The sequence below is a fragment of the Phyllostomus discolor genome, chromosome 4 (assembly GCF_004126475.2).
Source record: "Phyllostomus discolor isolate MPI-MPIP mPhyDis1 chromosome 4, mPhyDis1.pri.v3, whole genome shotgun sequence".
Lineage (NCBI taxonomy): Eukaryota > Metazoa > Chordata > Mammalia > Chiroptera > Phyllostomidae > Phyllostomus > Phyllostomus discolor.
This window is the reverse complement of record NC_040906.2, coordinates 83,169,644-83,185,010: the sequence shown is the minus strand read 5'-3', so window position 1 is coordinate 83,185,010 and position 15,367 is coordinate 83,169,644.

The following is a 15,367-nucleotide window of genomic DNA, read 5'->3' as shown; positions in this document are numbered from 1 at the left end:
TCCCCATTTCCTTCTTCTATCAGCCTCTTGCACCTACCATTCTAGTTTCTGCCTTTATGAATTTGGCTACTCTTTGTGTGCCATGTAAGTGAAATAAAACAGTATATGTCACTTTGTGACTGACTTATTTCAGTAATATGTCTTCCAGATTATTTCATGTTATATATCATAATTTTCTTCTTTTTAAGACTGAAAATGTTTCATTGTATGTATTTACCAAATTCTGTTTATTCACCCACTGATGGTCACTTATGGTTGCTTCCACCATTTAGCCACTCTCAATAATGCTGTGATGAATATGGGTGTACAAAAACCTGTTTATGTCTTTGCTTTCAGTTGTTTGGTACATATTCAAAATTACAACTGCTGGATCATATGATGATTCTATCATCAATTTTATAGTGTTTTACATAGCAGTTGTACAATTTTACATTCCCAAAAATGTGCGAAAAGATTTGATTTTTTACACTCTTACCAATATTTGCTTTTTCCTGTTTGTTTGTTTTGTGTGTGTGTGTGTGTGTGTTCTATTTTGTTCTTTGGTAATAACCATCCTAATGGATACAGATACAACATCTGCAATTTTCCTAGTGATTTGTAATGTTGAATTGTTTAAATGTATTTACTGGCTATTTGTATAACTTCTTTGGAGAAAAATCTATTTTTAATTGTTTTTTGTTACTGATTTTTCAGAATCCTTTATATATTTTGATATTAACACCTCATCATATACATGATTTATAATTATTTTTCTCATTATATGGCTTAATTTTCAATTTGGTTACAGTTATTTCTTGTGCAAAAATGTTTATTTTTGATGTAATCCAATTTATCTACTTTATCTTTTTAAATCATATTTTATTGTTATTCTATTACTGTTGTCCCAGTTTTTCCCCCTTTGCACTCCTCCACCCATCCCACACCCACTCCCAAAGTCAGTTCCCACACTATAGTCCCTATACATGGGTCATTCATACATGTTCTTTGTCTAGTCCCTCCCCCGTCTTTCCACAATTATCTCACTCCCCACTCCTCTGGTCACTGTCAGTTCGTTCCATGTTTCTGTGCCTGTGGTTATATTTTTTCTTTAGTTTATTGTTCATTATATTTTTCTTATTGGTGAATCATATGATATTTGTCTTTCACTGACTGGCTTATTTCACTTAGCATAATATTCTCCAGTTCCATCCATGCTGTTGCAAAAAGTAGGAGTTCTTTCAGTCTTTCTGCTGTGTAGTATTCTATTATTTAAATGTACCATAGTTTACTGATGGGCACTTAGGCTGCTGCCAGTGCTTGGCTATTACAAAAAGCACCACTATAAACATTGAGGTGCATAAATTCTTTTGAATTGGTGACTCAGAATTCTTATAGTATATTCCCATCAGCAGATTGGGTGGATCAAAATGCAGTTCCATTTTCATTTTTTTTGAGGAAATTTCACAATGTTTTCCACAGTGATTGCACCAGTCTGCATTCCCACCAAGAGTGCACAGGGTTCCCTTTTCTACACATCTTTGTCAGCACTTGTTGTTTTTTTGATTTATTTATGATGGCCATTCTGGCTGGTGTGAGGTGATATCTCAGTGTAGTTTTAATTTGCATCTCTCTGATGGCTAGTGATGTTGAACATCTTTTCATCTGTCTGCGGGCCACCTGGAGAATTGTCTATTCATATCCTTTGCCCATATTTTATTTTTGTTATTCTCAGTCTGGTGTCAGATCCAAAATATGTTGACTAATTAAATGTTGTGAATCTTTTGTCCTATGTTTTCTTCTAAGAGTTTTATAACTTTTCCAGGTTTATTTTGGGTTTTGATGAATTTTGAGTTAATTTTCACATATGGTATAATATAAGGGTCCTACTTCCTATTGTGTTTGTGTGTGTTTTCATAGATATCCAGTTTTTCAACATTATTTGTTGAAAAGACCATCCTTGTATTTGAATTCTTTTAACATCATTGTTGAAAATTGTTTGACCATATATGAACAGGCACTGTATTTTTTGGACCTTAAGATGCACCTAGGTTTTAGAGGAGGAAAATAGGAAAAAAAATTGAAGCAAAAATTTGGTAAAGTATTTAATAACATAAATAACATAATATTTCACTAATGTAAATGTAAAACTACATTCAGGCTATAAGATGCACCCCTATTTTCCTCCCACATTTGAGGGGGAAAGTGCATCTTATAGTCCAAAAATATGTATATTTCTAGGCATTCTATTGTATGCCAATGGTTTGTATCTCTACCTTTATGACAGTACTACTTTTTTATTACTTTATCTTTGAGGTAAGTTGTGAAATAAGGAACTTTTAGACTCCAACATTACTCTTTTCTTCTTGCCTACATGTAGACCCTTGATATTACACATGATATTTTCCTTTTTCTTTCTTTATTGTTGTTCAGTTACAGTTGTCCCTCCATTTACCCCATTGCTCACCCCTTTCCTGCCACCTCCACTATCACAGTCAATTGCCACCCATTGTCCATGCCCATGGGTCCTATATTCATGATCCTTTGCTTGCGCTTTCCCTTCTTTCCCCTGCTATCACCCTCTCCCCACCCTTTTGGTCACTGTCAGTTTGTTCTTCATTCACAAGTCTCACGTTCCATTTTGTTCATTGTTTGTTTTGTTGATTAGGTTCTATTCAAGTCAGATAATAGAACTGAAAAGGTTAGAAATGGACTCCATGTTCCAGCTTTATCAGAAAAAAGCCACCAATGAGACATCCCTGGTACACCTTGGCTGAGGAGATAAGCATTCCACATGTGCTGTAATGAGTGCCAAGTGAGTGGTCCTGATGCTGAGGATTGGGCTCAGGGGATCAGGAGCAGAGCTTGAGTGCCAGATGGGATTTGGGATACCCCTCTGCTGCTTGGCCACTCCTGGGAGAGGGCCCTGGATGGGAGGAAAGTTGTTGCAGGGACCCAGTGGGGCCAAAGAGTGCATAAAATTTTAGGGAAACATCAGATCAATTTATATGTGAGATTATGTGGTATTTATCTTTTACTGCCTGGCTTATTTCATTTAGCATAATGTTCTCCAGTTCCATCCATGCTGTCAGGAAGGCTAGGAGTCCCTTCTCTCTTTCTGTTATGTAGTATTCCTTTGTGTAAATGTACCTTAGTTCTTTGATCCACTCATTTATTGATGGACACTTAAACTGTTTCCAGCACTTGGTTATTGTAAATTGTGCTGCTATGAACATTGGGGTGCATAGGTTCTTTTGAATTAGTGTTTCAGGATTCACCAATTATGGAATTTCCTCAAAAAACTGAAAACAGAACTGCCTTTTGACCTGGCAATTCCATTGCTGAGAGTATACTATAAGAATCTTACTGTTTTTGATTTCTAATTACATCATATTATGGCAGGAATAGATATTTTGTATGATTTCAATTTTTATAAATTTATTAAGATTTTGTTTTTGACCTAAAATATGGTCTACACTAGATAATAATACATGTTCACCAGAGAAAAATATGTGCTTTGGTGGTATTGGGTGAAGTGTAACCATTTTGCTTTATGTTTCTGCAGGTCCATATTTACCTTTTTGTTTTCACAACCCAGTCCCACTACATCCCACATCTTTTGGCCACTTGTGCTCCAATTTATGTGACACAAACTAATCACTCAGTCCACCTGCACACAGTTGCAAATTTCATCTGTTCTTCTCTCTGTGGTTTATGAATGAGAATCAGTGATTAGTCTACTGCTCTTCTCACATTGCTAAGCCCTGCCATGAAGGAGGTGGAACAAGGTGAATAAAAATACACCAAAATTTCTTACCATTTGCATTTTATAGCTGTGCATTCTCTTGGTTCCTGCAGTTTTTTAATTGATTTTCAAATTTTGTATACCATTGTTTTAGTTAGTATCTGATTGATTATTTAATGATTCCATGGAGGGACAAGGGCTGTTTCATATTTTCACTCAGTAACACTAAGTAAATATTGTTTGATTTTTTGTTACTAAAAGATCCATTTTAAGCTTGCTCAAACCTTAGATAAATGAAACCTTATCAAAGGATAACTTTAGTTTTATTGCTTAATGGATAGAAACTGCTTATAGGTCTTATGCACTATTTTTCTCCTTTATAATCTATCAATGTACCATATATTTCAATTCAAAAGTAAGGCCTTAGTTTCAGACAGTTCACTTTTTATTTCATGAATAGAAATATTACTGGGAAAGCCTATGACATATTTCTTGTAACAAGAGGTATGCATTTTAATACTTTGGTAATTAATATTATTTTATTTTTATATGAGGTCTTTTTGTTGTTTGGCTTTGTTTTTAATTTAAAGAAAAATGTAAGGTGTTTGTTAATCTTTAGTAGGTGAAGATTTCTATATGCTCTAGGTGCTGGTTTGCCTTGGGGAGCTCATTCTTGGCTGTAGATTTTAAGTAAAAGGAATGTGAGTCCAGAAATCTTACAACAAGCTCAGTCAGATCAGGCTGGGTATCAGCCCAGTGTAGATGGTTTCATATGGAAGAAAATATGACCAAGAAATTGAGAGCTAGAGGAAAAGTCTAGCCAACTGAGGGGCAATTATCCTTCTTCAGTAAAAAAATCAGAACATAGCTAGAAAAGGATGAGAAACCAAAAGGCTTTTAAACACTGTGGGTGGTGAGGGGAAGGAGAGGACACAAGTCAAACACTCCAAAATTGGACAGGAGAGAGAAGAAAACAGGGCCTTAGTCAACAAAAACACCTGGTGGATTTCTGAGTCAGACAGTTCCTTCTTGGTCTTCTATTTGAAGAGGACCTGATACTAAGTAAGATGAGGCTGTTCTAAGAACATGGGAGAAGAAAAAGAAAAGTATACAGTTTCTGGGGAGATGGGAGGTCTATAAACTGAGAAATCCTAAATCCAGAAACACACACCTTAGTTTGATTGTGGCTTATTCCCCTCAGTTTTCTACATTTCAATTCTTATCTCTTCTAGGATTATTTTTAACATTGATCATATTTTATTAAATCATATAAAATACTTTGCAATGTAATTTGTAAGACAGCTCTTAAATGAAATAAAGCCTCAAATTTGACAATATTACTGTCATATGGAAAGTGAATACATGGAAAATATTGTAAACTATATATTTTATGGTGGGTTTATTTAAATGCTTACATTTAATCTGCAACTGAAGTAAAGTTAAGCCCTTTACTTTGATTTAGGTTTGATTAATGGTCTTTAGTCATCCATTTAGAGTCTTTTACTATTGATCTGAAAAAGTATTTGTGCTATTTAAGTGTTTTGTGGGGAAAAACAGGACAATGTAACAGGATATGTTGCAACTATTTCTACAATTGTTCGCTAAATTGTTTACTCACACCATAAAGATTTGAAATAAAAGAAACTCTGATGATTGAAAAGTCTCACACAGTGTATAAATCACATCAAGGCAATCTGAGATTTTTTAACACTCTTTTCTTCTCTTTTACAGTATGTTTAAATATATTTATACACCTCTAATAAGTTTTCTTTTTCAGTTTTTGATTGTTTTTGATCTCTACAATGGTTAGGCAGTGCCATATCTTCTGCATGATTTTATGTAATATTTTAGTGTTTTCCATAAATGCTGGGAATTTAAAAAATAAAGACATTATAATGTTAATAATGTAATTACATATTTACATTGATAATTCTCAGTATCTAAAAGTTAATACTCATTGTGAGTTTTATTTATAGACTTAACTGCATTTAAAAGCTTGGTATTTACATATATTGAAAATAATTTTCTTTGGAAATAATTTAGATAATAGCTTTCAATTCTATTTTATAAATGCCTCTTTTTCTCTATTTACTTAAAATGTTATTATCCTCAAACTTGAATTTTGATGAAAATTACTTTTTTATCTTGCGTGATCATAACCATGGTAAATACTTGTCACATATTTAATGCTTTGCATTTTATAAAAAATATTTTATATTATCTGTCACTTTCTTTTAGCTATGCCAGATGTGAATAAACAAGATAGTGGCATATTAGTGGGTACATCATTGATAGAGAAAGATTTGACCTATATGTATATAACATTTATAATATTTGTAAATATAATATATAAAATACATATATGCATATGATTTACATTTTGATATTTTGCATAACAGTACAATTCCTTGTTTTGTTTTGTGCCAATTCTTCAAGTCTCTCTTTAGACTAAACTTGGATGAGGTAAGAAATTTGTTGGTATTATTTAACTATAATTTTCTACAACTAGAAGACAATAACCAAACACTAACATCCTGACTGGTGTGGCTCAGTTTGTTGGGCATTTTACTGAAACCTGAAAATTTACTGCTTCAGTTTCCTGTCAAGGCCTGGGTTGTGGGGTCAGTCCCTGGTCAAGTCAGGACATGTGTAAGGGGGAACTAATTGATGTTTCTCTCTCACACTAGTGATTCTCTCCCTCACTTTTTCCCTCCCTTCCCCCTTCCTTCCTTTCTCCCGAGAATCAATAAAATTAAAAAAAATACTAATTAAACCCTCTCTTCACTCCTTTCAAATAGAAATGGCTTCTTGATTCATTATTTGCTTTCCATCCTTTTTTTTTTTCATCAAATCTTGGAACATAATCAGTGTCTTACTTAGATGGGAGAATCTTCATCAATGAATAAAAATCCATCAGTGATTTTATCTAGAATCCTAATATTATATTTTGTTAGTGCTTTTGTAGGTAACTTGTTTTTCCTAGTTAGATTCCAGAATATTCATCAGATTATTGAAACTATTTGGTATTTTATTTCAACTGATGAGAAAAATTATCATTACAGAACAGGCAAAATGAAATTTATATTTTATCTGAAAAAAAATTCTAATGGTAGACATCAGGAGAGATTGATTCATATGTCCGAAACATGACAAAGAATCAATTTTCTCTCTCTCTTTCTAATCCTTACACATTTCTATCATTATCTTTCATTCTCTCTCTCAGCTTCACCTTCTTGTGTCATCTTTATTTTTGAATCTCCCTTTCTGGCAAAAAAAAAAGAATATCAATTAGACTCCATATAGCTTCTCATTTTAAAAATCACCCCCCCCAAAAAAAAAAATCTATGCTGGCTCTATTGATCTAAAATTGGGCAAATGGCCATTCTTGTTGAATTGCAACTGCCTAGAAGATGGAATTGCTGGTAGTTTGGGTCAATCCGGGATAAAACTGCTGACTGGAGAAGGATCTTCTTCCCCAACATCTACTTGAAAGAAGAGACATTGGCAAATATATTTGCTAGATTTAAAATTATGTATTTTTCCTACAAGTCCATATTTTTTTCTTTTCTACTGTTGATGAATAATACAAAGTATTAATTTGTGACATAAACTTTCATAGAGAAATCTATTGATTTAGATCATAGAAACATGACTGAGTGGACACGTATGTCAGGAATGGTGAACAATCACACTTCTTCCTCTGGTGCCCATGAAAAGAAGGTTTTCAGTCATAATATTTTGCATGTAGGTTTGGTTATGCAATTAAATCTTACCAGTGGAATGTAACATACTTTAGATATGCTGCTATAGTCTTGGATTTTGACAGAAGAACTGTGTTGTCTCTACTAATTTTTGTATTAATCTTCCACATGGATATGGAAACTCTGAAGCACTTAAAGATTTGAAAGCCATAAAATGGAGGCAATCTGGTTCTCTCAATAACTATGTGGTGATAAGCCACTCCAACTAGAAACAACAGCAATGGACTATTACATAAGGAAGAAATAAACTTATAAAAATCAGTGGTTTCATTGTTAAGTAACTACTCAATTAATTAGAGTAACTCCTCTAATTAATACAAAGTTAAGTGAGGATCAAATTTCTACACCAAATATTTCTACATATCACTGTCCATACTATTATTAACACATTGCTGGAAGAATCAACAAGTAGATAGAACTAATTTATTTTCACAATATTTTAAACTAATTCCTTGGAGAATAAAAATATAACTTTTATTTTGCTATACATTCCATTATAAATAGAAATTACTATTTAAAATAATTATCTAGGGAGATGGCAGTGAGATAGGTGGGAACAGAGTCTGCTTCCTCTTGCACACAGGTGAAATACTTAGCCAGTCTTCTGAGGAACAGAGTGAACAGCCAGCAGTATCCCAGCATATATGATGATTGGAGACCAAAACTTGTAGAGGACATTGAAAAATCAGAAAATAAGGAGAGTGTTTCAGTACAATAAGGTCCCTGGGACCAGCATGGGGACCAGGGTGACTACAGCCCCAGACCGGGTGCCAGCCAGGTCTGCCACAGGATTCTTGGGATAGAGCCAGGTCGATGGCTCCCTCACTTGCCAAACAAGGTTTGAGCACCACCAGGAAGGATCTGGATGCTCGAAGTTGCAGAGGGAGAGTAAGGATGAAGTGGCAAACACACATGGGTAGTGTGCACTCCCTGAGACTGTGGACACCGGCTAGGGAGAGTTGGGCAGTGATGGACCCCAACCTAGTCAGTCCCTGGTCTGGTTGGAGAGTTGAGATGTGTGAGAGGCCAGGTGCTTGTTTGGAGTGGCAGGATTGAATAGGAGGGATTTTCCAAAAAGAAAAAGAGAGAAAAAGAGGCACCCAGAGGCTGTTTGGCAAATTGTCTGCAGCAGCCAGCCCCACCTCCTGCTGGGCGGAGATCTCATACCCAAAGACCTGGGGATAGTGAGCACCTGACCACATGGCCTGGTGGCTGCCAGTCCTGCCTCAGTGCTCAGGCCCAGACCAGAACCTCAGGAAGGAGTACGCCTGATCCCACTGCCCAGAGGAACCTCCCACCCAGCCCCTGAGTCCAGGGCCCTGTAGAGACTACTGACTCTCTAAGAGGAAGTCAGAGACATCCCTGCAGAGGAGAACTGCAAGACTCAGGGAGTCAGCAATCACCAGAAAGACTTAACTCAGCAGGGAGGCTGAACTACCCTGAAGAGGTGCTGAGAGTCCCTAGCATCTAGGACAGCAAAGAGCAAGAAGGTGGTATGTGAGTTGCCCCTAACTGGTGCACCTCAAGCACAGCACAACTGGTGGACTGAAGGTGTCGGCTGGGCACAGAAGAGCACTAGTGGCCCCACAGTGAACTGAGGACCTGGGCTGGAAGCTGAGCAACTGTGAAGAGTGCAGCTCAGAAAAGGAGAAGAGCAAAGCCAGTCCCTCCTCATCCTGTTGCAGCCAGAAAGATAAGCAGAACTGCCTTGGTTGTTTTAAAGCCAACGGAAGGATTTTATTATTTATTTTCTAAAAATTTTGTAATTCCTTCTTCCTTTCTTTCCTTCTTTCTTTTTTTAATCCTTCTTTCCTTCCTTTTTTTTTTCATTCCCACAAGTGAGGCAACAAAACCTGGAGCTATGAAAAGACCAGAGTTAGACCCAAAGAGGGGTCATTCCAACAACTAAGACAGTGAAACAAATTTTACTCTGCTGTTCCAGAGAACTTGCAAGTTATTGTATATATGTATCATTATTATTTTTTCATTATTCATATATATATTAATTTTCTACTTTTCTTTCATTATTTCTTTTATTATTCATATATATATATATATATATATATATATATATATAGTATTTTTCCACTTCTTTTCTTTCTGTTTACTCTTCTTCACTTGGTTTGTTAAATTGCATTGTTTGGTTTTCCTTATTCTCTCTTTCATAGTGTATTTTTATTTTTCCATCTTTCACTTCACTTGTATTCCAATAGCACCCTACTCTAGTTCTTATATTTCCTATTCCTGTTATGCAGAACACATAGATTCTGTCATATGATTGTTTCTGCATTACTATTGTAAATAATTGCTGTTATACACAATTATAAATACTACACAGCACCTCTCCTGAATCTTAGCTCACTTCATTGTTTCCTGAATTTTATTATCATGGTGGCTAACTAAATTCTCTCCCACACTACACCTATTTTTTATCCTTTACTCTCACTTTACCTCATAATCTGACCTCCCACAAGCTCACTGCTTTCTAGATACAACTCATAGTCCTTCCTTGCCCCCAACAAGAGTCTTATCTTTATTCCACCCTTTTTTCCACTTTCAAAAAAGTAGATAGTTGGGTGAGATTTTACAGTTAACACTATATATATCGAAAGGGTCTCCTATCTTTTCTCAATGGGTTGGTACTTTAAATATCATAGAATATCATATACTCCCCCTGCCTTAAACCATTTTGTCTTCCCCCTACAAATGATCACAAAAAGGAGTAGGTGGGAGTTGTGAACACTAGTATACCTGTTGTAAGAGGAAACCCACCAACAAAGGAACCACCAACAGATAACAACAGAAGAAGGTGAAGGAGGGAGTGGAAGCAACACTAACCTCGATCCAGGTCCCATCTGGAAATATAACTAAATGGTGAAGAAATTACCAAGAATAACCAACTGAACCAAGAGGAAGAAAGAAGCCCCAAAATATTGTACAAACAGAAGAATCAGCTTCAACATAACCTTTCCACACCTGCACAACAGAACAAAAGACATGGTAGATGGAGTGACCCTCAGTTAACCAGTTGGACCTAACCAAAGAAAGACCCAACAGCAATCAAAACCCAAAGACATACAGAGAGCCAACATAAATGACAGCCCAAGAAGAGAGAGCTCAGGAGATCAAAAGACTGTACCACTGAATCTCACAGGTTTTCTACTATAGAAGTACACACCATAAACCTAGGGAGTCAAAACAGATCAATTTAACAAGAAGAGTCTCACAAACAATGGGAAGACAAAGAAACAATCCCCAAATGAAAGGAAAGGAGGAAGCCTCAGAAAGAACACTAAATGAAATAGAAGTAAGTCAACTATCAGATATTGAGTTCAAAACAGTGATTATCAGGAAACTCAATGAGCTCACAGAGAATTATCAAAAAGTACAGGAAAACTACAATGAACTCACTGCAAACTATATCAACATGAAAAAGCAAATAGAAGCTATCAACAAGGGCCAAAAGTAAACGAAGAACACACTTTCTGAACTGAAGAACATAGTAGAAGGAATCAAAAGCAGGCAAGATGATGCAGAGGATCAGATCAGTGAGCTGGAGGACAAAGTAGAAAAAAACACATAGAAAGAGCAAGAGACAGAAAAGAGGCTCAGAAAGAATGAAGAGAGGTTAAGAGAAATGCAGGACCATGTGAAACATAATAATATACACATAATAGGGATACCAGAAGAAGAAAAGGAAGAGCAAGGGATAGAAAACTTGTTTGAAAAAAATAATGGTGGGAAACTTCCTTAATTTGATGAGAGAAAAAGTCACACAAGTCCAAGAAACACAGAGTCCCAATCAAGAGGAACCCCAGGAGAAGCCACTTCAAGACACATAATAATTGGCAAAATTCCAAGACAGAGATAATCTTACAGGAAGCAAGGGACAAACAGGAAATAACATACAAGGGAGCCCTGCTAAGGCTAGCAGCTGACTTCTAAATGGAAATTCACCAAGCCAGAGAAAAATGGCAAGAAATATTCCAGGTAATGAGAACTAGAGGCCTGCAACTGAGACTACTCTACCCAGCAAGGCTCTCAATTAAAAGGGAAGGCCTAATAAGGAGCTTCCCAGAGAAAAAGAAGTCTAACAGAATACATCTCCACCAAACCAGCTGTGCAAGAGATGCTAAAGGGGCTGCTTTAAGAAAGGAAAAACAAAGTGAGAGGGGAACATAGGTGGGAAAAAATGGCAATGAGTAAGTGCATATCAATAATAACCTTAAGTATAAATGAATTGAATGTCCAAATAAAAAGACATAGAATAGGTGAATGAATAAGAAAACATGACCCATATGCTGACTACAACAGACCCACCTCAGAACAAAAAACCTATACAGACTGAAAGTGAAGGGCTGGAAACAAATTTTACAAGCAAATGGACAGGAAAGAAGTTGGGGTGGCAATACTCATATCAGACAAAATAGACTTCAAAAAATGGCCATAAAAAGAGACCCAGAAGGTCACTTCATAATACTCAAGGGAAGAATCTATCAAGAAGACATAAACATTATAGATGTATATGCACCCAACATAAGAGCTTCCAAATATATAAAGAAAATCTTAGAGGACTTCAAGAAGGATATTGACAGCAACACAATTATAGTAGGGGATTTCAAAACCCCACTGCCAAAAATGGGTAGATATTCCAAACAAAATATCAACAAAGATATTGTTGCATTGAACAATGTTCTAGATCAACTGAACTTAACTGATTATATATATATATATACACACACACACACACAGATGCATATATAGATGTATATATATATATATATATATATATATATATATATATCTACACACACACACACACACACACATATATATATAGAGAGAGAGAGACAGAGCCAGAGAGAGACAGAGACACAGAGAGAGAGAGAGAGAGAGAGAGAGAGCTTTTCATCCCAAAGAAGCAAAATACACATTCTTCTCAAATGCACAAGGAACATTTTCAAAGAGAAACAACATGATAGAACACAAAACAAGCCTCCACAAATTCATGAAATTTGAAATCATATCAAGCATTTTCTCGGACCACGATGGACTGAAAGTAAAAATCTAACTCAAGGAAAAAACTCAAAACACTCAAACTCATGGATATTAAATAGCATGCTATTAAACAAAGAATGGGTCAAGAATGAGATCCTGGAAATCAAAAAGTTTCTGGAAACAAACAAAAATGAACTCACAACAACCCAAACTTATGGGACACAGTGAAGGCAGTCCTTAGAGAGAACTTCATAGCAATACAGTCCTACCTAAAAATGATAGAAACATTTCAAATAAACGATCTAACCCTACACCTGTAAGAACTTGAAGAACAACAACAAAGAGAGAGAGAGAGAGAGAAACAAAGACCTCCCACAACAAGTAGAAGGAAGGAAATAATCAAGATCAGATCAGAATTAAGTGACCTAGGGACTAAAGACACAATTCTAAGAATCAATAAATCCAGAAACTGCTTCTTTGAAAAGATTAACAAAATTGACAAGCCTTTAAACAAACTCATCAAGAAAAAAAGAGAAAGGAACCAAATCAACACAACTAGAAATGAAAGAGGAGAGATTAACAGAAATACAAAAGATTATAAGAAATTACTATGAAGAACTGTATGCCAAGAAATTTGAAAAACTAGGTGAAATGGACAAATTTCTAGAAAAATATAATCTTCCAAAATTTAACAAAGAAGAAGGAGAAAGCCTGAACAGATGAAAAAAACAGCTGACAAAATTGAAGCACTAATCCAAAAAGTCCAGACACACAAAATCCCTGGACTGAATGGTTTCACAGGAGAATTCTACAAAGCATTTAAGGGAGAACTAACCCCTGCCCTTCACAGACTATTCAAAAAACAACAGGAAGATGTAAGACTCCCCAAATTTTTTTATGATGCCAGCATCATCCTTATCCTAAACCCAGATAAAGACACAACAAAGAAAGAAAATCTCAGGCCAATATTGCTGATGAACATATACACTAAAATCCTCAATGAAATATTGGCAAACTGCATCCAACAATACATTAAAAAGATCATATACCATGAACAAGTGGGATTCATCCCAGGGATGCAAGGATGGTACAATATTTGCAAATCAGTAAACATTATACATCACATAAAAAAGCAAAGACAAAAATCACATGATCATATCAACAGGTTCAGAAAAAAATTTGATAAGGTACAACACCCTTTTATGATAAAAAACACTGAGCAATGTGGGAATAGAGGGAGCATTCCTCAACATAATAAAGGCTATATATGAGAGACCTACAGACAACATCCTACTCAATGGGCGAAAACTAAAAGCTTTCCTACTCAGATCAGGAACAAGACAAGGTTGTCCACTTTCACTACCAGTCAACATAGTATTGGAAGTCCTAGCCACAGCAATCAGACAAGAAAAGGAAGTAAAAGGCATCCAAATTGGAGCAGAGGTAAAAAAAAAAAAAAACTGTCATTGTTTGGAGATAACATGCTAGTGTACATAGAAAATCCTATAGACTCCCAAAAACTGCTCAACCTAATAAATAGATTTGGCAAAATAGTAGGATACAAAGTCAGTATCCAGAAATCAAAAGTAATATACCAAAAATGAAACATAAGAAACAGAAATCAGGAAAAAATCCCATTTGATATATCAACAAGAACAATACAATACCTGGGAATAAATCTAAGAAAGGAGATAAAAGACCCACTCAGAAAACTACACACCACTGAAGAAATAAATTAAGGAAGACACAAACAAATGGATACATATGCTTTGTCCATGGATGAGAAGAATTAACATCATCAAAATGTCCATACTACACGAGAAAGAAAGGGCTCCTATTCTTTTCAACAGCAGAGATGGAACTGGAGAGTATTATGCTAAGTGAAACAAACCAAGAGGTTAAAGTCAAATACCATATGATCTCACCTTTAACAGGAACCTAATCAACAAAATGAACAAGAAAGCAAAATATAACCAAAGACACTGAAATTGAGCACAGTCTGACAGTGACCAGAAGGGAAATGGAAGGGGATTGTAGGGGAAAAGGGTGAAAGTTTTGTAGGAGCAATTATAAAGGACACATGAACAATAACAAGGGGGGTGGAAACAGGGGAGGGAGGGGGGAAGGGCTAAGGTGGTGAGGAAGGGTGAAGGGGAAAGGCAGAAAACTGTACTTGAACAACAATAAAAATGTCTAAAAAATAAAATAATTATCTAGGTGTTCTAGGAATGAGCAGCTTAAAATCTTTTTGTCCCACCTAAAGGGTATTCCAGACAGATGACAATGGCCTAAAATGAAGAGGATATAGACCTGTGCAAATAATAGTGAATAATTATGATATAGGATGTGTTGAGCCTAGAATATGAAAAGAGAATCGTAACCAGTGAAACTGAAAAGTTGGCAGGCATTAGATTAGGAAAGACATTGAAAGTCAACTGAAGGGTTTTAGACATACTCTGAGAGAGCAAGGTCACCAAATGCTTGTAAACAAAATAATCAAGATTTTGTTTTAGAAGGGTCAATCTAATCTTTAAGTAAGAGTTAGCTAAATTAGTCCTTTTCTCTATGAATTCAGATGCAAACATAAAGAATGAGAAACAGAAAATGTTATCTATCAAGAAGGTGATGGGATTAGTCAAAGAACATATATGAAGGACACATGGACATGGAGAGCAGTGAGGGGACTGACTATGGAAGTGGGAGATGGGCTGGGTGGACAGAGGTGAAAGGGAATAGGGTGGGACAAATGTAATTGCATAAAAATAAAATATTAAAAAAAGAAAATGTGATTTGTATGAACTCTGAAAACCTATCCAATTTTAAACTGTAATCTATAAAGTTTTGCTAACTTTAGTGAAAATTGGTCAAGTAAGGAAACTGACAACCA